The following is a 25000-nucleotide window of genomic DNA, read 5'->3' as shown; positions in this document are numbered from 1 at the left end:
CGCTACTGGATCCTCTCTCTCTCTGCTTCCTGAGCTTTGTCATACCTCTTCTTAAAACTATGTATGGTTCCTGCCTCCACTACTTCACTTGCTAGGCTATTCCACTTGCTGACAACTCTATGACTGAAGAAATACTTCCTAACGTCCCTGTGACTCGTCTGAGTCTTCAGCTTCCAGTTGTGACCCCTTGTCCCTGTGTCCCCTCTCTGGAACATCCTATCTCTGTCCACCTTGTCTATTCCCCGCAGTATCTTGTATGTCGTTATCATGTCTCCCCTGACCCTTCTGTCCTCCAGTGTCGTCAGTCCGATTTCCCTTAACCTTTCCTCGTACGACATTCCCTTGAGCTCTGGGACTAGCCTTGTTGCAAACCTTTGTACTTTCTCTAACTTCTTGACGTGCTTGACCAGGTGTGGGTTCCAGACTGGTGCTGCATACTCCAGTATGGGCCTAACATACACAGTGTACAGTGTCTTGAACGATTCCTTATTGAGGTATCGGAACGCTATTCTCAGGTTTGCCAGGCGCCCGTATGCTGCAGCGGTTATTTGGTTGATGTGTGCCTCCGGTGATGTACTCGGTGTTATGGTCACCCCAAGGTCTTTCTCCCTGAGTGAGGTCTGTAGTCTTTGTCCACCTAGCCTATATTCTGTCTGCGGTCTTCTTTGCCCCTCCCCAATCTTCATGACTTTGCATTTGGCTGGATTGAATTCGAGGAGCCAGTTACTGGACCACATGTCCAGCCTCTCCAGGTCTCTTTGCAGTCCTGCCTCATCCTCGTCCGATTTAATTCTTCTCATCAACTTCACGTCATCTGCGAACAGGGACACTTCAGAGTCTATTCCTTCCATCATGTCGTTCACATATATCAAAAATAGCACTGGTCCTAGAACTGACCCCTGTGGGACCCCGCTCGTAACAGGCGCCCACTGTGATACCTCTTCACGTACCATGACTCGTTGCTGCCTCCCTGTCAGGTATTCCCTTATCCATTGCAGTGCCCTTCCTTTTATGTGTGCCTGATCCTCCAGCTTCTGCACTAATCTCTTGTGGGGAACTGTGTCAAAGGCCTTCCTGCAGTCTAGGAAAACGCAATCTACCCAACCCTCTCTCTCGTGTCTTACTTCTGTTACCTTGTCATAAAACTCCAGGAGGTTTGTGATACAAGATTTGCCTTCCATGAACCCATGCTGGTTTTCATTTATAATCTTGTTCCTTTCCAGGTGTTCGACCACTCTCCTCCTGATAATCTTCTCCATGACTTTGCACACAATACATGTCAGAGACACAGGTCTGTAGTTTAGTGCCTCGTTTCTGTTTCCTTTCTTAAATATGGGGACTACATTAGCTGTCTTCCATTTCTCAGGTAGTTGCCCAGTTTCAAGGGATGTGTTGAAGATTGTGGTTAGAGGCACACACAGCATCTCTGCTCCTTCTCTAAGGACCCATGGGGAGATGTTGTCCGGTCCCATCGCCTTTGAGGTGTCAAGGTCACTTAAGAGCTTCTTCACCTCCTCCTCAGTTGTTCGTATGTCATCCAACACTTGTTGGTATATTCCCTCTTGATGTTCCCTTCTGTGCTGTCTTCCCACAGCCCTTCCTGTCTCTACTGTAAAAACTTCCTTAAATCTCCTGTTCAGCTCCTCACATACCTCCTGATCATTTCTTGTGAGTTCTCCACCTTCTGTCCTTAATCTGATCACCTGGTCTTTGACTGTTGTCTTCCTCCTGATGTGTGTGTGTGTGTGTGTGTGTGTGTGTGTGTGTGTGTGTGTGTGTGTGTGTGTGTGTCTGTGTGTGTGTGTGTGTGTGTGTGCGTGCGTGTGTGTGTGTGCGTGCGTGTGTGTGTGTGCGTGCGTGTGCGTGCGTGTGCGTGTGCGTGTGTGTGTGTGTGTGTGTGTGTGTGTGTGTGTGTGTGTGTGTGTGTGTGTGTGTGTGTAAGAGAGAAAGAAACCGAGAGTAAGAGTGAGAGAGGAGTCAACATGACTCACGAAATCGTAATGACACGATTGCAAACAAACCATACCACGGGCGGGATTTGAACCCGCGGTCAGTCTCAAAACTCCAGACCGTCGCGTTAGCCACTGCACCAGCTAGCTTCGATAAGATTCGGGGGATTCGTCTGTAAAAACTTGCATTTGTGGACACAGTGATGCCTATGCTAACCTTCCTATGGTGTAGAAATACACCTAGTTGGACGAATCTTATTGTGGCTAGCTGGTCCAGTGTCTAACGCGACGGTCTGGAGTTTTGAGACTCTGACCGTGGGTTCAAATCCCCCCCGTGGTATGGTTTGAGAGAGGAGTACAGTAAGAGTCAGGGTTGTGTGAACACGACCACACTGATGACTAGCAACTACACCACTACACTGTTCTACACCTGGGTATGACGGGGACCATCAGGCACAACATGAGGTACAACATGAAGTACAACATGAAGTACAACATGAAGTACAACATGAGGTACAACATGAGGTACATGAAGTACAACATGAAGTACATGAGGTACAACATGAGGTACAACATGAAGTACATGAGGTACAACATGAAGTACATGAGGTACAACATGAGGTACAACATAAAGTGCAACATGAAGTACAACATGAGGTACAACATGAGGTACAACATGAAGTACATGAGGTGCAACATGAGGGACAACATGAAGTACATGAGGTACAACATGAGGTACAACATGAGGCACAACATGAGGTACAACATGAAGTACAACATGTAGTACAACATAAGGTACAACATGAGGTACATGAGGTACAACATGAAGTACATGAGGTACAACATGAAGTACAACATGAGGTACAACATGAGGTACATGAGGCACAACATGAGGTACATGAGGTACAACATGAGGTACAGTATGAGGTACAACATGAGGTACATGAGGTACAGCATGAGGTACATGAGGTACAGCATGAGGTACAACACGAGGTACATGAGGTACATGAGGCACATGAGGCACAACATAGGTACAACATGAGGTACATGAGGTACATGGGGCACAACATGAGGTACAACATGAGGTACATGAGGTACAACATGGGGCACAACATGAGGTACAACATGAGGTGCAACATGGGGCACAACATGAGGTACAACATGAGGTACATGGGGCACATGAGGTACAACATGAGGTACAACATGGGTACAACATGTACAGCATGAGGTACACGATGTACAACATGAGGTACAACATGAGGTGCATGAGGTACACGAGGTACAACATGAGGCACAACATGAGGTACAGCATGAGGTGCATGAGGTACAACATGAGGCACAACATGAGGTACAGCATGAGGTACATGAGGTACAACATGAGGCACAACATGAGGTACAGCATGAGGTACAACATGAGGTACAGCATGAGGCACAACATGAGGTACAACATGAGGTACAACAAGAGGTACAGCATGAGGCACAACATGAGGTACAACATGGGGTACAACATAAGGCACATGAGGTACATGAGGTACAACATGGGGCACAACATGAGGTACATGAGGTACATGAGGTACAACATGGGGCACAACATGAGGTACATGAGGTACAACATGGGGCACAACATGAGGTACAACATGAGGTACATGAGGTACATGGGGCACAACATGAGGTACAACATGAGGTACATGAGGTACAACATGGGGCACAAACCATACCCCCGGCCGGGATTGAACCCGCGGTCATAGAGTCTCAAAACTCCAGCCAGTCGCCCGTCGTGTCATTACGATTTCTTGAGTCATGGGGCACAACATGGGGCACAACATGAGGTACAACATGAGGTACATGAGGTACATGGGGCACAACATGAGGTACAGCATGAGGTACAACATGAGGTACAGCATGAGGTACATGGGGCACAACATGAGGTACAACATGGGGCACAACATGGGGCACATGAGGTACATGAGGAACAACATGAGGTACAACATGAGGTATAGCATGAGGTACAACATGGGGAACAACATGAGGTACAGCATGATGTACAACATGGGGCACAACATGAGGTACAACATGAGGTACAGCATGAGGTTCAACATGAGGTACAACATGGGGTACAGCATGAGGTACAACATGAGGTACAACATGAGGTACATGAGGTACAGCATGAGGTACAACATGGGGCACAACATGAGGTACAGCATGAGGTACAACATGAGGTACATGGGGCACAACATGAGGTACAACATGAGGTACAGCATGAGGTACAACATGTACATGAGGTACAGAATGAGGTACAACATTGGGCACAACATGAGGTACATGAGGTACAGCATGAGGCACATGAGGTACAGCATGAGGTACAACATGAGGCACAACATGAGGTACAACATGAGGCACAACATGAGGTACAACATGAGGTACAGCATGAGGTACAACATGAGGCACATGAGGTACAACATGAGGCACAACATGAGGTACAGCATGAGGTACATGAGGCACAACATGAGGTACAACATGAAGTACAACATGAGGTACAGCATGAGGTACAGCATGAGGTACAACATGAGGTACAACATGAGGTACATGAGGCACATGAGGTACAGCATGAGGTACATGAGGCACAACATGAGGTACATGAGGCACATGAGGTACAGCATGAGGTACATGAGGCACAACATGAGGTAAAACATGAGGCACAACATGAGGTACAGCATGAGGTACAACATGAGGTACAGCTTGAGGTACATGAGGTACAGCATGAGGTGCATGAGGTACATGAGGCACAACATGAGGTACACCATGAGGTACATGAGGCACATGAGGTACAGCATGAGGTACAACATGAGGTGCATGAGGTACATGAGGCACAACATGAGGTACAGCATGAGGTACAACATGAGGTAAAACATGAGGCACATGAGGTACAGCATGAGGTACAACATGGGGCACAACATGAGGTACATGAGGTACAGCATGAGGTACATGAGGCACATGAGGTACAGCATGAGGTACAGCATGAGGTACAGCATGAGGTACAACATGAGGTACAGCATGAGGTACAACATGAGGCACATGAGGTAAAACATGAGGCACATGAGGTACAGCATGAGGTACAACATGAGGTACAACATGAGGTACAACATGGGGCACAACATGAGGTACAACATGGGGCACAACATGAGGTACAACATGAGGTACAACATGAGGTACAACATGAAGGTGTCCATAACGGAGAACACAAGAAAAGCAGAATTACCTCTTGTTGTTATAAGAGCACAGAATATACGGAGGAGCACTGCAGAAGGCCCACTGACCCATTCACGTACCACATTCATCTAGCAATTAAAGTTCCTCATGCATGTCGCATGAGTGACGCTACTCGCTACTGTCTTCCACTCATCTGTCAAGAACGTGCCTTTGTAAAACCTTGTTGAGACTCAGAAATTTAAATCTTTCAAGGTGGGTTCGAATTACTTCTGCAGTTGTTGATTCCATCAATTTTCCCCACACTGGAGGTTACCCTGATAGGTCCTTAGCTTCAAATTACTGACTAATCTTCTGCTTTGTAGACAGGAATCACATTTACCATTTTCCACTTATCCTTCATTATACCTGTTTTTAGTTATATGTTTAAAAAACTTGCTAATAGTTTGTTAAGTTCTTCTTTACATTTGTTTACAAGCCTTGAGAGCAGTTCATCAGGATCCTGGGTTTGGTTTGGCTTTAATCTGTCTACTTGTCTGAGAACTTTGTCACTGGTGACTTGGATCTTCCTTAACTTATTTTCATCATTTCTTATTATTATTATTATTATTATTATTATTATTATTATTATTATTATTATTATTATTATTAGTAGTAGTAGTAGTAGTAGTAGTAGTAGTAGTAGTAGTAGTAGTAGTAGTAATAGTAGTAATAGTAGTAGTAGTAGCAGTTACACTTAAAAGTAACCACTGTAGTGACTGTTTCTGTTTGTGGTCAGAGAGTCTCTCATCTGCACAGAGATATTGAACACCACAAATGATATGGTTGAAGTTCTAACAATAAAGATCGAGAACCAAAGAGTAGTCATCGTGGTTGTATATAAGCCACTAGATGCAACTTCACAACAGTTCAAGGAACAGCAATTTAAAATTAATTACTGTCTGGAAAGCCTTCCAGCCCCATCCCCAAACATCTTACTACTTGGTGATTCCAACCTCAGGCATACAAAATGGAAGAATGTAATAAGTAATGTCATAGCAGAACAATCCCTGGTGGCAGCGCAGATGAAAAGTCACACACATGAGCTCCTAAATCTCTGCGATAAACACACCCTAAGTCAGCAGATAGTAGAGCCAACAAGACTGGAAAACACACTTGACCTTATCTTCATAAATAATGAGGACCTGGTAAGAAACATAACAATATAAAAACTACTAATTCCGATCACAATCTAATCGAAGTTCAGACTTACATGCACAGGAGTCCTGGTCAGCAAAATGCACGTAGCTGTGAAGGTGTCTTCACCAAATTTAACAACAAGAACATCAACTGGGACCAGGTGAACCATGTCTTAAATGAAACATATTGGGAATATATCTTAAATAACATGGATCCAAACCAGTGCCCTGAAAGGATCAACTTCCTGGCAGCTGAAGTATGTTCAAGGCATCTTCCCCTAAGAAGAAGAGTAGAAGTAAACTGGAGAGAGAAAGATACTACGTCTACAGAAGACGACGAAGAATCACTGAGCTCCTCAGGAACGCTAGATTATCTGATACACGGAAGCGCTGACCATGGAAGTGGAAAAAAATAAACTTAAGTTAAATGATTCATAAAGGATCTAGGAGAGACAGGAGCAGCTAAAAGCGATTAGAGAAATTGAAAGATATTAGAAACATTTCTTTTCTTATGCAACAAAGAAGGCAAAAAATTACATCTAGTATCGGGCCCTTGCTCAGACAAGATGTGACTTACACAGATGACAACAAAGAAATGAATGAGATACTGAAATCTCAATATGACTCTGTGTTTAGCGAGCCACTAATCAATCTAAAGATCGACAATCCAAATTATTATTTCACGAATGAGCCTCAAAACTCCGTCAATATATGTCAAATTTCTGACATTACCCAACTCCACTGGACTTTGAGAAAAGCCACTGACAACATGTCCATGCACTCAGCCCCAGGCCCAGACTCGTGGAACTCTGTGTTCATTAGAACTGCAAGAAACCCCTTTCGCATGCCCTAAGTATGCTGTTGAGAAGGAGCATAGACATAGGTGAAATTCCACGGTCACTAAAAACAACAGATACAGCCCCACTCCATAAAGGTGGCAGCAAAGCATTAGCTAAGAACTGTAGACCTATAGCTCTAACGACCCACATCATAAAAATCTTCGATAGAGCACCAAGAAGCATGATTGCAAACCACCTGGATCCCCAAAAACTGCACATTCCAGGGCAATACCAGAACTGGAATAAATACAGACATCGTTTACAGCTCACAATGAGCCAGTAAAGCATCTAAATTACTGGAAATACATGATACTTGAAAATATATACCTGGAAAGTACTCGAGGGCCTGGTCCCAAATCTGCACACAGCCATAACATCATACTGGAGTGAGAGATACGGGAGGAAGTGCAAAATAAACCCAGTGAGGAGCACGGGTGCGGTGGGGACAATAAGGGAACACTGTATCAACATCCGGGGTCCCAGACTATTCATCATCTTACCAGAAGATATCAGAAACACTGCTGGAACAAGTGTAGAAGCCTTCAAGAGGAAACTGGACAAGTATTTTCACCAGGTGCCAGATCAACCAGGCTGTGATGGATATGTGGGGCAGCGGGGCTCCAGCAGCAACAGCCTAGTTGACCAGGCAAGCACCAGACGAGCCTGGCCCATGGCTAGGCTCCGAGAGTAGTGAAACTCTCGAAACTCTTCATAGGTATATCAAAGGTAACATGGGTTCAGAGCGGGTCGCTCCTGCCTCTCACAACTACTGGAACACTATGATATGGTCTTGGATGCACTGGAAGACAAACAGAATGCAGATGTAGTATACACAGACTTTGGAAAAGCCTTGACAAGTGCGATCATGGTGTAATAGCGCACAAAATACGTGCTAAAGGGATAATTGGCAGTGGGCAGATGGATCCTCAACTTTCTAAGCAATCTAACACTAAGAGTAGTGGTAAACAGAGTTAAATCGGAAGCTGCCATAGTGAAGAGCTGTTTCACAAGGCACAGTACTCGCCCCCATCCTGTTGCTCATCCTCACATCAGACACAGACAGAGATGTAAACCACAGCACCGTGTCATCCTGAGCAGATGATACTAGCATCTGCACGAGACTGTCGTCCACTGAGGACGGTTAACCTCCAAGAAGATAAAAACAAGTTTTCCAGTGGGCAACGGTAAACAACACGATATTCAACGAAGACAAATTCCAACCTCTCTGTTAAAGAAAACTGTAGGAGATAATAACTAGAACAGAGTATACTACAAACTTTAATCACACAATATAGCAGAAAAGTAATATGAGGGACCTGGGAGTGGTAATGTCTGAGGATCTCACCTTCAAGGAATACAACAGTGCCACTATCACATCTGTGAAGAAAATGAGAGGATGGATAATGAGAACCTTCAAAACAAGAGATGCCAGGCTAATAATGATCCTTTTTAAATCACTTGTTCTCTCTAGGCTGGAATACTGCTGTACATTAACATCTCCATTCAAAGCAGGTGAAATTGCAGATCTAGAGAATGTTCAGAGATCCCTTAATGCACACATAAGTTCCATCAAACACTTTAACTACTGGAAACGCTTGGAAGCACTTGACTTGTACTCGCTGGAACGCAGGAGATATATATCATAATCTACACTTGGAAAATCCTAGAAGGAATGGTCCCTAATTGCACACAGAAATCACTCCTTATGAAAGTAAAAGACTTGACAGGCAGTGCAAAATACCCCCAGTGAAAAGTAGGGGCGCCATTGATACACTAAGAGAAAACACAGTAAGTGTCCGGAGCCCAAGAGTGTTCAACAGCCTTCCACCATGCATAAGGGGAATTACCAATAGGCCCCTGGCTGCCTTCAAGAGGGAGCTGGACAGATCAAGTCAGTGCCGGATCAGCCGGGCTGTAGTTCGTATGTTGGACTACGTGCGGCCAGCACTGACAGCCTGGTTGATCAGGCCCTGATCCACTGGGAGGCGTGATCATAGAGCGGGCCGCGGGGGCGTTGATCCCCGGAAAACCATCCAGGTAGATAGACTCTCTCTCTCTCTCTCTCTCTCTCTCTCTCTCTCTCTCTCTCTCTCGCTCGCTCTCTCACACACAACTTTATTTGTTTCGTACACAGACGAATAATCAGGCAGGTGTGTGGAGCTGTGTTGTGGGGAGGAGGGGATAAAGGGGTGGGGGAGATAAAGAAGGGGAAGAGAGAAGAGTGAGGGGGGAGAGCTGGAGGTAGTAGGGAGAACAGGGAGGGTTGGGGAGGATAACTGGAACTGAGTGGGTAACAGAGAGAGGGGAGGGGAGGGAAGAGAGGAGAAAAACGGGTAAACGGAAAAGCGAGTGGGACACGGGAGAGGTGAGAAGAGAATTAGGAGAAAGGAGAGGGAGAAGAGAAAGGTGTGATAATACTTTATTTGATTAACGTCACAGAGAAGAGGGAGAAATTGAATTAAAAACGTAGAGGAGGAAAGCAAGGGAAGACGTTAATAGAAGAAATGAAGGAAAGGGAATGGAAGTATGTAAGATAATATAAAAAAAAAGGGAAGAGGGGAAATGAAGATCAAATGAGAGGGAAGGTAAGAAGACCACGACATAATATGTGAAGAGAATATAAAAAGAGGAGAAAAGAACAAGAATAAGTGGAGAAACGCAAAGAGAAAAAACAATAAGTTAAAAAGAATATAAGGAAGACGAAGATGAGGTATAATAAAACAACTAGGAACAAGTAAACTAAGAGAGTAAGTGTAGTACAGCAACTAGGAACAAGTAAACTAAGAGAGTAAGTGTAGTACAACAACTAGGAACAAGTAAACTAGGAGAGTAAGTGTAGTACAGCAACTAGGAACAAGTAAACTAAGAGAGTAAGTGTAGTACAGCAACTAGGAACAAGTAAACTAAGAGAGTAAGTGTAGTACAGCAACTAGAAACAAGTAAACTAGGAGAGTAAGTGTAGTACAGCAACTAGAAACAAGTAAACTAGGAGAGTAAGTGTAGTACAGCAACTAGAAACAAGTAAACTAGGAGAGTAAGTGTAGTACAGCAACTAGGAACAACTAGGAGAGTAAGTGTAGTACAACAACTAGGAACAAGTAAACTAAGAGAGTAAGTGTAGTACAACAACTAGAAACAAGTAAACTAAGAGAGTAAGTGTAGTACAGCAACTAGAAACAAGTAAACTAAGAGAGTAAGTGTAGTACAACAACTAGAAACAAGTAAACTAAGAGAGTAAGTGTAGTACAGCAACTAGAAACAAGTAAACTAAGAGAGTAAGTGTAGTACAACAACTAGAAACAAGTAAACTAAGAGAGTAAGTGTAGTACAGCAACTAGAAACAAGTAAACTAAGAGAGTAAGTGTAGTACAGCAACTAGAAACAAGTAAACTAAGAGAGTAAGTGTAGTACAGCAACTAGAAACAAGTAAACTAGGAGAGTAAGTGTAGTACAGCAACTAGGAACAACTAGGAGAGTAAGTGTAGTACAGCAACTAGAAACAAGTAAACTAGGAGAGTAAGTGTAGTACAGCAACTAGGAACAACTAAGAGAGTAAGTGTAGTACAACAACTAGGAACAAGTAAACTAGGAGAGTAAGTGTAGTACAGCAACTAGGAACAACTAGGAGAGTAAGTGTAGTACAACAACTAGGAACAAGTAAACTAGGAGAGTAAGTGTAGTACAGCAACTAGGAACAAGTAAACTAAGAGAGTAAGTGTAGTACAACAACTAGGAACAAGTAAACTAGGAGAGTAAGTGTAGTACAACAACTAGGAACAAGTAAACTAGGAGAGTAAGTGTAGTACAGCAACTAGGAACAACTAGGAGAGTAAGTGTAGTACAACAACTAGGAACAAGTAAACTAAGAGAGTAAGTGTAGTACAACAACTAGAAACAAGTAAACTAAGAGAGTAAGTGTAGTACAGCAACTAGAAACAAGTAAACTAAGAGAGTAAGTGTAGTACAACAACTAGAAACAAGTAAACTAAGAGAGTAAGTGTAGTACAGCAACTAGAAACAAGTAAACTAAGAGAGTAAGTGTAGTACAGCAACTAGAAACAAGTAAACTAAGAGAGTAAGTGTAGTACAGCAACTAGAAACAAGTAAACTAAGAGAGTAAGTGTAGTACAGCAACTAGAAACAAGTAAACTAGGAGAGTAAGTGAGTGTAGTACAGCAACTAGGAACAACTAGGAGAGTAAGTGTAGTACAACAACTAGGAACAAGTAAACTAGGAGAGTAAGTGTAGTACAGCAACTAGGAACAACTAGGAGAGTAAGTGTAGTACAACAACTAGGAACAAGTAAACTAGGAGAGTAAGTGTAGTACAGCAACTAGGAACAACTAGGAGAGTAAGTGTAGTACTAGGAACAAGTAGGAGAGTAAGTGCAGTACAACAACTAGGAACAAGTAAACTAAGATAGTAAGTGCAGTACAACAACTAGGAACAAGTAAACTAAGAGAGTAAGTGTAGTACAGCAACTAGGAACAAGTAAACTAAGAGAGTAAGTGTAGTACAGCAACTAGGAACAAGTAAACTAAGAGAGTAAGTGTAGTACAGCAACTAGGAACAAGTAAACTAGGAGAGTAAGTGTAGTACAGCAACTAGGAACAAGTAAACTAGGAGAGTAAGTGTAGTACAGCAACTAGGAACAAGTAAACTAGGAGAGTAAGTGTAGTACAGCAACTAGGAACAAGTAAACTAGGAGAGTAAGTGTAGTACAGCAACTAGGAACAAGTAAACTAGGAGAGTAAGTGTAGTACAGCAACTAGGAACAAGTAAACTAAGAGAGTAAGTGTAGTACAGCAACTAGGAACAAGTAAACTAGGAGAGTAAGTGTAGTACAGCAACTAGGAACAAGTAAACTAAGAGAGTAAGTGTAGTACAGCAACTAGGAACAAGTAAACTAAGAGAGTAAGTGTAGTACAACAACTAGGAACAAGTAAACTAGGAGAGTAAGTGTAGTACAGCAACTAGGAACAAGTAAACTAAGAGAGTAAGTGTAGTACAACAACTAGGAACAAGTAAACTAGGAGAGTAAGTGTAGTACAACAACTAGGAACAAGTAAACTAAGAGAGTAAGTGTAGTACAACAACTAGGAACAAGTAAACTAAGAGAGTAAGTGTAGTACAACAACTAGGAACAACTAGGAGAGTAAGTGTAGTACAGCAACTAGGAACAAGTAAACTAAGAGAGTAAGTGTAGTACAACAACTAGGAACAAGTAAACTAGGAGAGTAAGTGTAGTACAGCAACTAGAAACAAGTAAACTAGGAGAGTAAGTGTAGTACAACAACTAGGAACAAGTAAACTAGGAGAGTAAGTGTAGTACAGCAACTAGAAACAAGTAAACTAGGAGAGTAAGTGCAGTACAACAACTAGGAACAAGTAAACTAGGAGAGTAAGTGTAGTACAGCAACTAGAAACAAGTAAACTAGGAGAGTAAGTGTAGTACAACAACTAGGAACAAGTAAACTAAGAGAGTAAGTGTAGTACAGCAACTAGGAACAAGTAAACTAAGAGAGTAAGTGTAGTACAGCAACTAGAAACAAGTAAACTAGGAGAGTAAGTGTAGTACAACAACTAGGAACAAGTAAACTAAGAGAGTAAGTGTAGTACAGCAACTAGGAACAAGTAAACTAGGAGAGTAAGTGTAGTACAACAACTAGGAACAAGTAAACTAAGAGAGTAAGTGTAGTACAGCAACTAGGAACAAGTAAACTAGGAGAGTAAGTGTAGTACAGCAACTAGGAACAAGTAAACTAGGAGAGTAAGTGTAGTAAAGCAACTAGGAACAAGTAAACTAGGAGAGTAAGTGTAGTACAGCAACTAGGAACAAGTAAACTAAGAGAGTAAGTGTAGTACAGCAACTAGAAACAAGTAAACTAGGAGAGTAAGTGTAGTAAAGCAACTAGGAACAAGTAAACTAGGAGAGTAAGTGTAGTACAGCAACTAGGAACAAGTAAACTAGGAGAGTAAGTGTAGTACAGCAACTAGGAACAAGTAAACTAGGAGAGTAAGTGTAGTACAGCAACTAGGAACAAGTAAACTAGGAGAGTAAGTGTAGTACAGCAACTAGGAACAAGTAAACTAGGAGAGTAAGTGTAGTACAGCAACTAGGAACAAGTAAACTAGGAGAGTAAGTGTAGTACAGCAACTAGGAACAAGTAAACTAGGAGAGTAAGTGTAGTACAGCAACTAGGAACAAGTAAACTAGGAGAGTAAGTGTAGTACAGCAACTAGGAACAAGTAAACTAGGAGAGTAAGTGTAGTACAACAACTAGGAACAAGTAAACTAAGAGAGTAAGTGTAGTACAACAACTAGGAACAAGTAAACTAAGAGAGTAAGTGTAGTACAACTAGGAACAAGTAAACTAAGAGAGTAAGTGTAGTACAACAACTAGGAACAAGTAAACTAAGAGAGTAAGTGTAGTACAACAACTAGGAACAAGTAAACTAAGAGAGTAAGTGTAGTACAACAACTAGGAACAAGTAAACTAGGAGAGTAAGTGTAGTACAGCAACTAAGAACAACTAGGAGAGTAAGTGTAGTACAACAACTAGGAACAAGTAAACTAAGAGAGTAAGTGCAGTACAACAACTAGGAACAAGTAAACTAGGAAAGTGTAGTACAGCAACTAGGAACAAGTAAACTAGGAGAGTAAGTGTAGTACAACAACTAGGAACAAGTAAACTAAGAGAGTAAGTGCAGTACAACAACTAGGAACAAGTAAACTAGGAAAGTGTAGTACAGCAACTAGGAACAAGTAAACTAGGAGAGTAAGTGTAGTACAGCAACTAGGAACAAGTAAACTAAGAGAATAAGTGTAGTACAACTAGAAACAAGTAAACTAGGAGAGTAAGTGTAGTACAACAACTAGGAACAAGTAAACTACGAGAGTAAGTGTAGTACAGCAACTAGGAACACGTAAACTATGAGAGTAAGTGTAGTACAGCAACTAGGAACAAGTAAACTAGGAGAGTAAGTGTAGTACAACAACTAGGAACAAGTAAACTAGGAGAGTAAGTGTAGTACAGCAACTAGGAACAACTAGGAGAGTAAGTGTAGTACAGCAACTAGGAACAACTAGGAGAGTAAGTGTAGTACAACAACTAGGAACAAGTAAACTAAGAGAGTAAGTGTAGTACAACAACTAGGAACAAGTAAACTAAGAGAGTAAGTGTAGTACAGCAACTAGGAACAAGTAAACTAAGAGAGTAAGTGTAGTACAACACCTAGGAACAAGTAAACTAAGAGAGTAAGTGTAGTACAGCAACTAGGAACAAGTAAACTAAGAGAGTAAGTGTAGTACAACACCTAGGAACAAGTAAACTAAGAGAGTAAGTGTAGTACAACAACTAGGAACAAGTAAACTAGGAGAGTAAGTGTAGTACAGCAACTAGGAACAAGTAAACTAAGAGAATAAGTGTAGTACAACTAGGAACAAGTAAACTAGGAGAGTAAGTGTAGTACAACAACTAGGAACAAGTAAACTATGAGAGTAAGTGTAGTACAACAACTAGGAACAAGTAAACTACGAGAGTAAGTGTAGTACAGCAACTAGGAACAAGTAAACTATGAGAGTAAGTGTAGTACAACAACTAGGAACAAGTAAACTAGGAGAGTAAGTGTAGTACAGCAACTAGGAACAAGTAAACTAAGAAAGTGCAGTACAGCAACTAGGAACAAGTAAACTAGGAGAGTAAGTGTAGTACAACAACTAGGAACAAGTAAACTAGGAGAGTAAGTGTAGTACAACAACTAGGAACAAGTAAACTAGGAGAGTAAGTGTAGTACAACAACTAGGAACAAGTAAACTAGGAGAGTAAGTGTAGTACAACAACTAGGAAGGGAAGTAATGGCAGCATCAGTGTTACAATATCAGAAGAGAATGTTCAACAACCTCAATGAACATTGTTGTTCTTATCAACATTCAACTGTGTTCAGCCAGACACTGACTCACCGTTCTATAAGACACTTAAGACATAACACCTAAATCACTAACATACTACCAGCACTTATATAGTATGTGTGTGTGTGTGTGTGTGTGTGTGTGTGTGTGTGTGTGTGTGTGTGTGTGTGTGTGTGTGTGTGTGTGTGTGTGTGTGTGTGTGGTGTTGAATAGGTAAAATTGGTCATTTAGCAAGAACTCATTTAAAATTAAGTCGTTTCTAAAATTTTCTCTTATACGTTTAAAGATATATTTTTCATTTATGTTAATGTAAAAATTAATAATTTTGTACCAAAATAACCTTAAAAACTTACCTAACCTCATTATAACAAGCGCAATTTAATTGAGCCTAATCCAACTAAATATATTTTTGGTAACTTTACAATAATTTAATAATAAAGAAACACAATGAAATGTATTTTTTCGTTAGGCTCAGAATGATTTTTGAGAAATTATTGCATACACAAATTTCCGCTTGCCATATTTGGCAAGTTTTACCTATTCGGCATGACAGTACTACAACATAGTACCACCAGTACCACAACATAGTACCACCAGTACTACAACATAGTACTACCAGTACCACAACATAGTACCACCAGTACCACAACATAGTACCACCAGTACTACAACATAGTACTACCAGTACCACAACATAGTACCACCAGTACCACAACATAGTACCACCAGTACTACAACATAGTACCACCAGTACTACAACATAGTACCACCAGTACCACAACATAGTACCACCAGTACTACAACATAGTACCACCAGTACCACAACATAGTACCACCAGTACCACAACATAGTACCACCAGTACTACAACATAGTACCACCAGTACTACAACATAGTACCACCAGTACCACAACATAGTACCACCAGTACTGCAACATAGTACCACTAGTACTACAACATAGTACCACCAGTACCACAACATAGTACCACCAGTACTACAACATAGTACCACCAGTACTACAACATAGTACCACCAGTACTACAACATAGTACCACCAGTACCACAACATAGTACCACCAGTACTACAACATAGTACCACCAGTACTACAACATAGTACCACCAGTACCACAACATAGTACCACCAGTACCACAACATAGTACCACCAGTACCACAACATAGTACCACCAGTACCACAACATAGTACCACCAGTACAACATAGTACCACCAGCACTACAACAGTACCACCAGTACTACAACATAGTACCACCAGTACTACAACATAGTACCACCAGTACAACATAGTACCACCAGTACCATAACATTGTACCACCAGTACCACAACATAGTACCACCAGTACTACAACATAGTACCACCAGTACTACAACATAGTACCACCAGTACTACAACATAGTACCACCAGTACAACATAGTACCACCAATACTACAACATAGTACCACCAGTACTACAACATAGTACCACCAGTACAACATAGTACCACCAGTACAACATAGTACCACCAGTACCACAACATAGTACCACCAGTACAACATAGTACCACCAGTACTACAACATAGTACCACCAGTACCACAACATAGTACCACCAGTACCACAACATAGTACCACCAGTACTACAACATAGTACCACCAGTACTACAACATAGTACCACCAGTACAACATAGTACCACCAGTACTACAACATAGTACCACCAGTACTACAACATAGTACCACCAGTACTACAACATAGTACCACCAGTACCACAACATAGTACCACCAGTACAACATAGTACCACCAGTACTACAACATAGTACCACCAGTACTACAACATAGTACCACCAGTACCACAACATAGTACCACCAGTACTACAACATAGTACCACCAGTACTACAACATAGTACCACCAGTACTACAACATAGTACCACCAGTACCACAACATAGTACCACCAGTACCACAACATAGTACCACCAGTACTACAACATAGTACCACCAGTACTACAACATAGTACCACCAGTACTACAACATAGTACCACCAGTACAACATAGTACCACCAGTACTACAACATAGTACCACCAGTACTACAACATAGTACCACCAGTACTACAACATAGTACCACCAGTACCACAACATAGTACCACCAGTACTACAACATAGTACCACCAGTACCACAACATAGTACCACCAGTACTACAACATAGTACCACCAGTACTACAACATAGTACCACCAGTACTACAACATAGTACCACCAGTACTACAACATAGTACCACCAGTACCACAACATAGTACCACCAGTACTACAACATAGTACCAGTACTACAACATAGTACCACCAGTACAACATAGTACCACCAGTACTACAACATAGTACCACCAGTACTACAACATAGTACCACCAGTACTACAACATAGTACCACCAGTACTACAACATAGTACCACCAGTACCACAACATAGTACCACCAGTACTGCAACATAGTACCACCAGTACTACAACATAGTACCACCAGCACTACAACATAGTACCACAACATAGTACCACCAGTACTACAACATAGTACCACCAGTACCACAACATAGAACCACCAGCACTACAACATAGCACTAAGTTACCACTCTCTGGCTCCCCAGGTAGGCTTCCCCTTTTCGCTTGTCACTAATCAATACCTTTGGCGGTGGTGGTGTTAGTAATAGTGGTGGTGTTAGTGATGGTGGTGGTGTTAGTGATGGTGGTGGTGTTAGTAATGGTGGTGGTGTTAGTAATGGTGGTGGTGTTAGTAATGGTGGTGGTGTTAGTGATGATGGTAGTGTTAGTGGTGGTGGTGGTGTTAGTAATGGTGGTGCTGTTAGTAATGGTGGTGGTGTTAGTAATGGCGGTGGTGTTAGTAATGGCGGTGGTGTTAGTAATAGTGGTGGTGTTAGTGATGGTGGTGGTGTTAGTGATGGTGGTGGTGTTAGTAATGGGGGTGGTGTTAGTAATGGGGGTGGTGTTAGTGATGGTGGTGTTAGTGATGGTGGTGGTGTTAGTAATGGTGGTGGTGTTAGTAATGGTGGTGGTGTTAGTGATGGCGGTGGTGTTAGTGACGGTGGTGGTGTTAGTAATGGTGGTGCTGTTAGTAATGGTGGTGGTGGTGGTGTTAGTGATGTGGTGGTGTTAGTGATGGTGGTGGTGTTAGTAATGGCGGTGGTGTTAGTAATAGTGGTGGTGTTAGTGATGGTGGTGGTGTTAGTAATGGTGGTGGTGTTAGTAATGGGGGTGGTGTTAGTGATGATGGTGGTGTTAGTGGTGGCGTTAGTGATGGTGGTGGTGTTAGTGATGGTGGTGGTGTTAGTGATGGTGGTGGTGTTAGTAATGGTGGTGGTGTTAGTAATGGTGGTGGTGTTAGTAATGGTGGTGGTGTTAGTGATGGTGGTGGTGTTAGTGATGGTGGTGGTGTTAGTAATGGTGGTGATGCTAGTAATGGTGGTGGTGTTAGTGATGGTGGTGGTGTTAGTAATGGTGGTGATGTTAGTAATGGTAGTGATGTTAGTAATGGTGGTGATGTTAGTAATGGTGGTGATGTTAGTAATGGTGGTGGTGTTAGTAATGGTGGTGGTGTTAGTAATGGTGGTGGTGTTAGTAATGGTGGTGATGTTAGTAATGGTAGTGATGTTAGTAATGGTGGTGATGTTAGTAATGGTGGTGGTGTTAGTAATGGTGGTGGTGTTAGTAATGGTGGTGGTGTTAGTAATGGTGTTAGTAATGGTGGTGGTGTTAGTAATGGTGGTGGTGTTAGTAAGGGTGGTGGTGTTAGTAATGGTGGTGGTGTTAGTAATGGTGGTGTTAGTAATGGTGGTGTTCGTGATGGTGATGTTACTGATGTTGGTGTTGTTAGTAATGGTGGTGGTGTTCGTGATGGTGATGTTACTGATGTTGGTGTTGTTAGTAATGGTGGTGGTGGTGATGGGGTTGTAGCGTGCTAAGAGAATGCTACATTTTACTCAGCATGACACTCACATATAGGCTGCCTCCTGACCACTGAACCAGATGTTAATGGTTTCATTATGGGTGGTCCGGTGGTTATACGTGTACCTTGGTTCAACCAACCAATCACAAGCAAGTCCGCCAAAGCTGTGAAGCAACATAGGATGCTCGTAAACCATTATTATTGTCATTATAATCCTGGGGGAGCGCTAAACCCGTAGGATTATACAGCGCATGTGGGGGAATGGAAGGTATTCAGGCTCAATTCAGGGAACCGGAGCATAGATCCAATTCCCTAGATCAAGAGCCCCTCACCAGCATCAAGGAACCTCCCTTGATTATTATAATAAAAAAGAAGCGCTAAGCCACAAGGGCTATACAGACCTCCCTTGAGGGGCTCGTAAACCAGCTTTGACAGATTCACCTTCCCTGCTGGTCGCTATGGTTCACAGTGTCATGTGCCTGTATTTGCCTTACTGTACATAATTGTAAATACCGTGCAGAGGCTATGTATGTTGTAAATACTAATTTATTTTTAGTGAAAGAAACACATTCATTTACTCTCTACTGTATTTTTGTTCGTTGCTCAGTGGTCATTGTGTTACGGCAAGGTGTGCAGGTCATATGTACACCTGTGCTCGTAATATGGAATCTTGTCCTGAAGTTTGTGTTTCTGTATTGTCTTAACGCGCCTGCCTTCAGTACTGCCTTGCATCCCACAAAGTCGTTCTGTGATACTGCTTTGTGTTGCCTTGAGCATACTACAGTGTTTGTTATAGTGGGTTATGCCACCGATACTTGTTAGGCGACTGGTGAATGATTCAACTTCGTTAGTGCTGGAGTTGGTTCAACTCAACCTTGAGACAGCCAAGGAACAATGTGCATTTGCTAAAGAGGAGTTTGACAGAGAGGAGACGAAGCAATAAGCAGACTGTAGCTGACAATTTCAGTGTTCAGAAACTTGTGTCGCTAGTACCTCGGTTTTCTGATTCTGAGCCTGAAAAATTTTTCGAGTCGAAAAATCATGCTCGAGCGTTGCTATGGTCATTCAAGCATTGTGCAGCACTCGTTCATGCAGCATTATATGGCAAAGCACAAGAGTTTACAGTTGTTATGGTTGATGACTAGTTAACTAATAACGACGTTGTGAAAGCAGCTGTACTCGGCGCATATCAGTTCATTCCCGCCTAGTATAAGCGACAATTTAAACTGAGCAGCGTCAGCTAGGTCAGTCTCATGTGGACTGTGTTCATGAGCAATGTAAAACGTTCACTGAGTGGTACAAAGCCACTGGTGTCACTAATTTTAGTGGGTTAGTGCAACTGGTCCTGACAATCTTCTTGAGTCAGTTGGACCAAAGGCACGAGTGTTCTTAGACCATTCAGTGGTAACTGCATTCGAGGCAGCTGGGCTTGGTGACACATTTGAGGCTAGCCGTTCCTTGTCCGAGCGGTTCTGAAACCTTTCTTCCCAGCAGGCTGGTATGGACAGAGACCGTCATAGACGAGCCTCTCAATGGATTATAGGAGACTGGAGATGAACAACGACGTCTGCTCGAAAGTCAGCACGGTGAACATCTGCCTCAAAGTCAGCATGGTGAACATCTGCCTCAAAGTCAGCATGGTGAACATCTGCCTCAAAGTCAGCATGGTGAACATCTGCCTCAAAGTCAGCATGGTGAACATCTGCCTCAAAGTCAGCATGGTGAACAACGTATGCCTCAAAGTCAGCATGAAGCAAGAGGTAAGAATCCCGAACCCATCACCTGCTATTACTGCCATAAGCCTGGTCACATAAAGACTACTTGCCTCAAATTAGCAAACCCAGCGGTTAGTGGTAAGCTGAACAGACCACTTAAGTTAGGAAAAATAACTATCATTCCCGCTGAAACAAATCAGCAGGAAATAAACGCCTGTATGGCACCCTTTTAGAGTCACAGTACCATCTCCCTTAAGGAACAAGAAACTCCCAATGAGGTATCCACCTTCAGGGATAACGGGGCTTATTGCTCCCTCTTACAAGAAGGAGTACTTACAATATCTAAAGAGTCCTCATTTAACTCTTCAGTGTTATTAGAGGCTTACGGGGGAGCTGTATTTTTTGTCCCTCTGAATAGGATATTTATAAAAAGTCAGTATTACACTGGATATTTACTGTAGGTGTGTCTAGGGGACGCCCCATGAAAGATCCTGTATTATTACTTGGCAATAACAAAGAGGGGAATGTATGAGAGTATAGTTTTACCAACGCTCTTATATGGGTGTGAAGCATGGGTGATGAATGTTGCAGCGAGGAGAAGGCTGGAGGCAGTGGAGATGTCATGTCTGAGGGCAATGTGTGGTGTGAAGATAATGCAGAGAATTCGTAGTTTGGAAGTTAGGAGGAGGTGCGGGATTACCAAAACTGTTGTCCAGAGGGCTGAGGAAGGGTTGTTGAGGTGGTTCGGACATGTAGAGAGAATGGAGCGAAACAGAATGACTTCAAGAGTGTATCAGTCTGTAGTGGAAGGAAGGCGGGGTAGGGGTCGGCCTAGGAAAGGTTGGAGGGAGGGGTAAAGGAGGTTTTGTGTGCGAGGGGCTTGGACTTCCAGCAGGCATGGATGAGCGTGTTTGATAGGAGTGAATGGAGACAAATGGTTTTTAATACTTGAAGTGCTGTTGGAGTGTGAGCAAAGTAACATTTATGAAGGGGTTCAGGGAAACCGGCAGGCTGGACTTGAGTCCTGGAGATGGGAAGTACAGTGCCTGCACTCTGAAGGAGGGGTGTTAATGTTGCAGTTTAAAAACTGTAGTGTAAAGCACCCTTCTGGCAAGACAGTGATGGAGTGAATGATGGTGAAAGTTTTCCTTTTTCGGGCCACCCTGCCTTGGTGGGAATCGGCCAGTGTGATAATAAATAATAAATAAATAACATTCTAAATTCCAAGTGCTGTCCTGAGCCCACAGTAACCACCAAAACCTCTTCTCCGATGTTGGTCATAACTTGGCTCAACAATTTATTGTACAAGGAAAACTGGCCAGACCTCGTAAATCTAGTAAAAAGTTCCTGATGAAGCCTTCCTATTCCAGGGTCGCAGGACTGCCAGACATTTCTGTTTCCATGCCCGAGGGACTGCCCTTAGGGAAGAGCAAAAAACAAGGGATCCCTCTTTATCCTCTGCCTTTAAAGTTGTCATGGACGAATCCAGTTCAGGTACTCGGTTAAATATGATATTAAACACAACCTTTTAGTGTTCAGAAACTGGTAAGAAGGTAGGGGGGGGGGAGAGTTTAAAATCAGACTCGGGGTTCCTAAAAAGTTCAGAACTCAGGTCCTGAAAATAGCTCACAATTCTTCCTTAGGACATTTGGGGTCACTAAAACCCTTTATAGGATGTTAAAACATTTTTATTGCCTAGGTATAAGAAGAGGTGTGCGGGGTTACATCCGTTCCTGTTGTGTCAGCAAGTGTCAGCCAGGACACTATATTAGACCCGCACTACTTTATCCCATAACCGCAGATGGAGAACCATTTGCGGACTTAATTATCGACCCTTACCAAAAGTCAGATCAGATAACCAATATCTGTTTACCATTTTGGATAAAACTACTAGGTATCTCGAGGCAGTTCCTACGCACAGTATAAACACCAAGGTCATTCTTAATGCCATAATTAAGTTTATTTCCCACTTTGGCACTCCCAATCTATCCAGTGACCAGGGCACTAATTTTACAGCAAAATCATTCAGAGACGCTTTAACTAGGGCAGGAATTAATCAAAACTGTCCACGGCCTATCATCCTCAGTCCCAAGGCGCCTTGGAACAGTTTCACCAAACCCTAAAAATTATGATGCGTACGTATTACATGCATTTCCCTACAGAATGGGATGAATCACTTCCTCTGTTGCTGTTTGCAATGTGAGAAACTATAGGACTCAACGGGGTACAGTCCCATTGAGCTGACTTACTTTTGGGCACCATCCTGAGTCCCCCCTTTCCTACACGTGCTCAAGGAAGGATGGATGGGAGAAAACGCCTGCAAAATACCTTAAGATCCTTTATCAAGACTGCACGTGGCCTGTCAGCTGGCTAAGGTCAACTTAAAATCTGCTCAAAACTACATGAAACAGAGGTATAACAAGACTGCTAAATTTCGCTCCTTTAACCCTGGAGACAAGGTGTTGGTCCAGGAACCTGTGCCTCGTCACATCTTGAAAGCAAGGTTTATGGGACTGAAAGTAATAAATTTAGAAAAATTCTGATTTAAACTACTAGGTAGTACCTCATGATTAAACCCAATGCGGGTAAAGTTTACCACATTAATCAGATTAAACTATTCTTTGAACTACCTAAGGTCCCAGTAATGACGCTTGTCCTCTGTCCCTGATCCTATGGACGACTCTGATTCCCTGTACATCATCCTCCAGGATCCTCGTCCCATAATGTCAGGACCTGCAGAAGACCTGGTAGAAACTCTTAACTACTCTTCTGCGAACCAATCCCAATATATTTTCAGATGTTCTGAAAAAGTGCAAACTAGGATATCACACTGGAAGTAGGAACTGCTAAACCTATTAAACTTTCTACCTACAGAGCTAATACCGAAAACAGAGGCTACTTCAGCATTCTGTTCGAACATGAATTGGTGGAGGAATCGTCCAGCATCTGGGTTTCACCGTACACCCTTGTTAAGAATCCTGATGGAGGATTCCTGATGTGTACCAACTACTGTAAGGTGAATGAGGTCACAGTACCGAATGTTTACCCACTTCCTCGTTTGGACAATATAGTGGACTTTGTGGGTAAGGCCCCTTTTGTTTCCAAACTAGATCTCCTTAAAGGTTACTACCAGTTACCTTTAACAGATAAAGCAAAGGAGATTTCTGCCTTCGTAATTCCAGGTCACTATCAATATACTGTGACCCCATTCGGAATGTGGAGCTCGCCTGCCACATTCCTAAAATTAATCCATCAAAGGACTCGAAAGCACGGCGGCTTATCTGGATGATATAGTTGGCACGTGGGATCAACATGTGTCCAGTCTTGAATTTCTCTTTGAGAGGTTCAGAACTTTTTAACTCACTATAAACCTGAGTAAATCCTTGACCAATTTATCATTACTTTCTTAGGTCATGAAGTAGGTAGTGGCAAAGTAGCACCTAAATTTGCTAGAGTATTGGCAATTAAAAATTATCCTGTTTCTCAGGATAAAAAGTCCCTGCAAAGGTTCTTGGGAATCATATATTTTTACAGATGTTTTGCAAAATCTTTGTAGATGCAGTAGCCCCCTCCCTCCCTAACCTCACTTACAATGTTGATTATTGTAGCCAGAACACGTTCTAAACATGGCTGTTTCCTGAGACCAGCTTGTTCCATGATGATCATCTGTGTACCGGTCCAGGTCTCTCTCTCTCTCTCTTTCTCTCTCTCTCTGTATATCACACGTTAGTAAGTTTATTCAAGTATACACAAAAACAGTTACATAGAGTTATCTTACATAGCAGCATATGTGTAGAGAACCTAGGATAACCCAAAAAAGTCCTTTAAGATTTATGCCAACAGCATTTGGTGTTCCCAGGCGGTCACCCATCCAAGTACTAACCAAACCCAACGTTGCTTAACTTCGCTGATCGGACGAGAAGCGGTGCATTCAACGTGGTATGGCCGTTCAATACATGTGTCGCCTCTGCTACACGAATTTTTGTCTTCACTTATCCTAATGGCCAGACTTCTGGCTGTCTCTCCCACGTATTTCTTTTCGTAATGTCCAGATGGAAGAATGTAGAGTCCAGCTGTGAAAACTGTTTGGTGAGTATTGAGTCGCTTTCTAGTGAATTCTTCAATGAGGTGGACCTGCCTAGCATGGGCCAGTAGGCCTGCTGCAGTGCTCCTTCATTCTTGTGTATTATCTAACCATTAATTCACGTATAGTGAGGGAGGGAGGAAATAATGTAGCGTGAGT

General features: G+C 42.5%; 1 protein-coding gene and 1 non-coding gene across 9 annotated transcripts in view; both read right to left on the bottom strand.

Annotated features, from left to right (window-relative positions):
- LOC128696147 (protein lin-10) overlaps window positions 1-25000 on the bottom strand; it is a 921476-nt gene that overhangs the window by 282914 nt on the left and 613562 nt on the right. The window lies entirely within an intron of this gene.
- On the bottom strand, window positions 24592-24710 carry LOC128696205 (5S ribosomal RNA). Its single transcript, XR_008408115.1, has one exon. It is a non-coding gene; the product is annotated as a 5S ribosomal RNA (ribosomal RNA).

This window comes from Cherax quadricarinatus, chromosome 48 (assembly GCF_038502225.1).
Source record: "Cherax quadricarinatus isolate ZL_2023a chromosome 48, ASM3850222v1, whole genome shotgun sequence".
In the NCBI taxonomy this organism is placed as follows: Eukaryota; Metazoa; Arthropoda; class Malacostraca; order Decapoda; family Parastacidae; genus Cherax; species Cherax quadricarinatus.
This window is presented reverse-complemented; position numbering and strand designations above follow the sequence as displayed.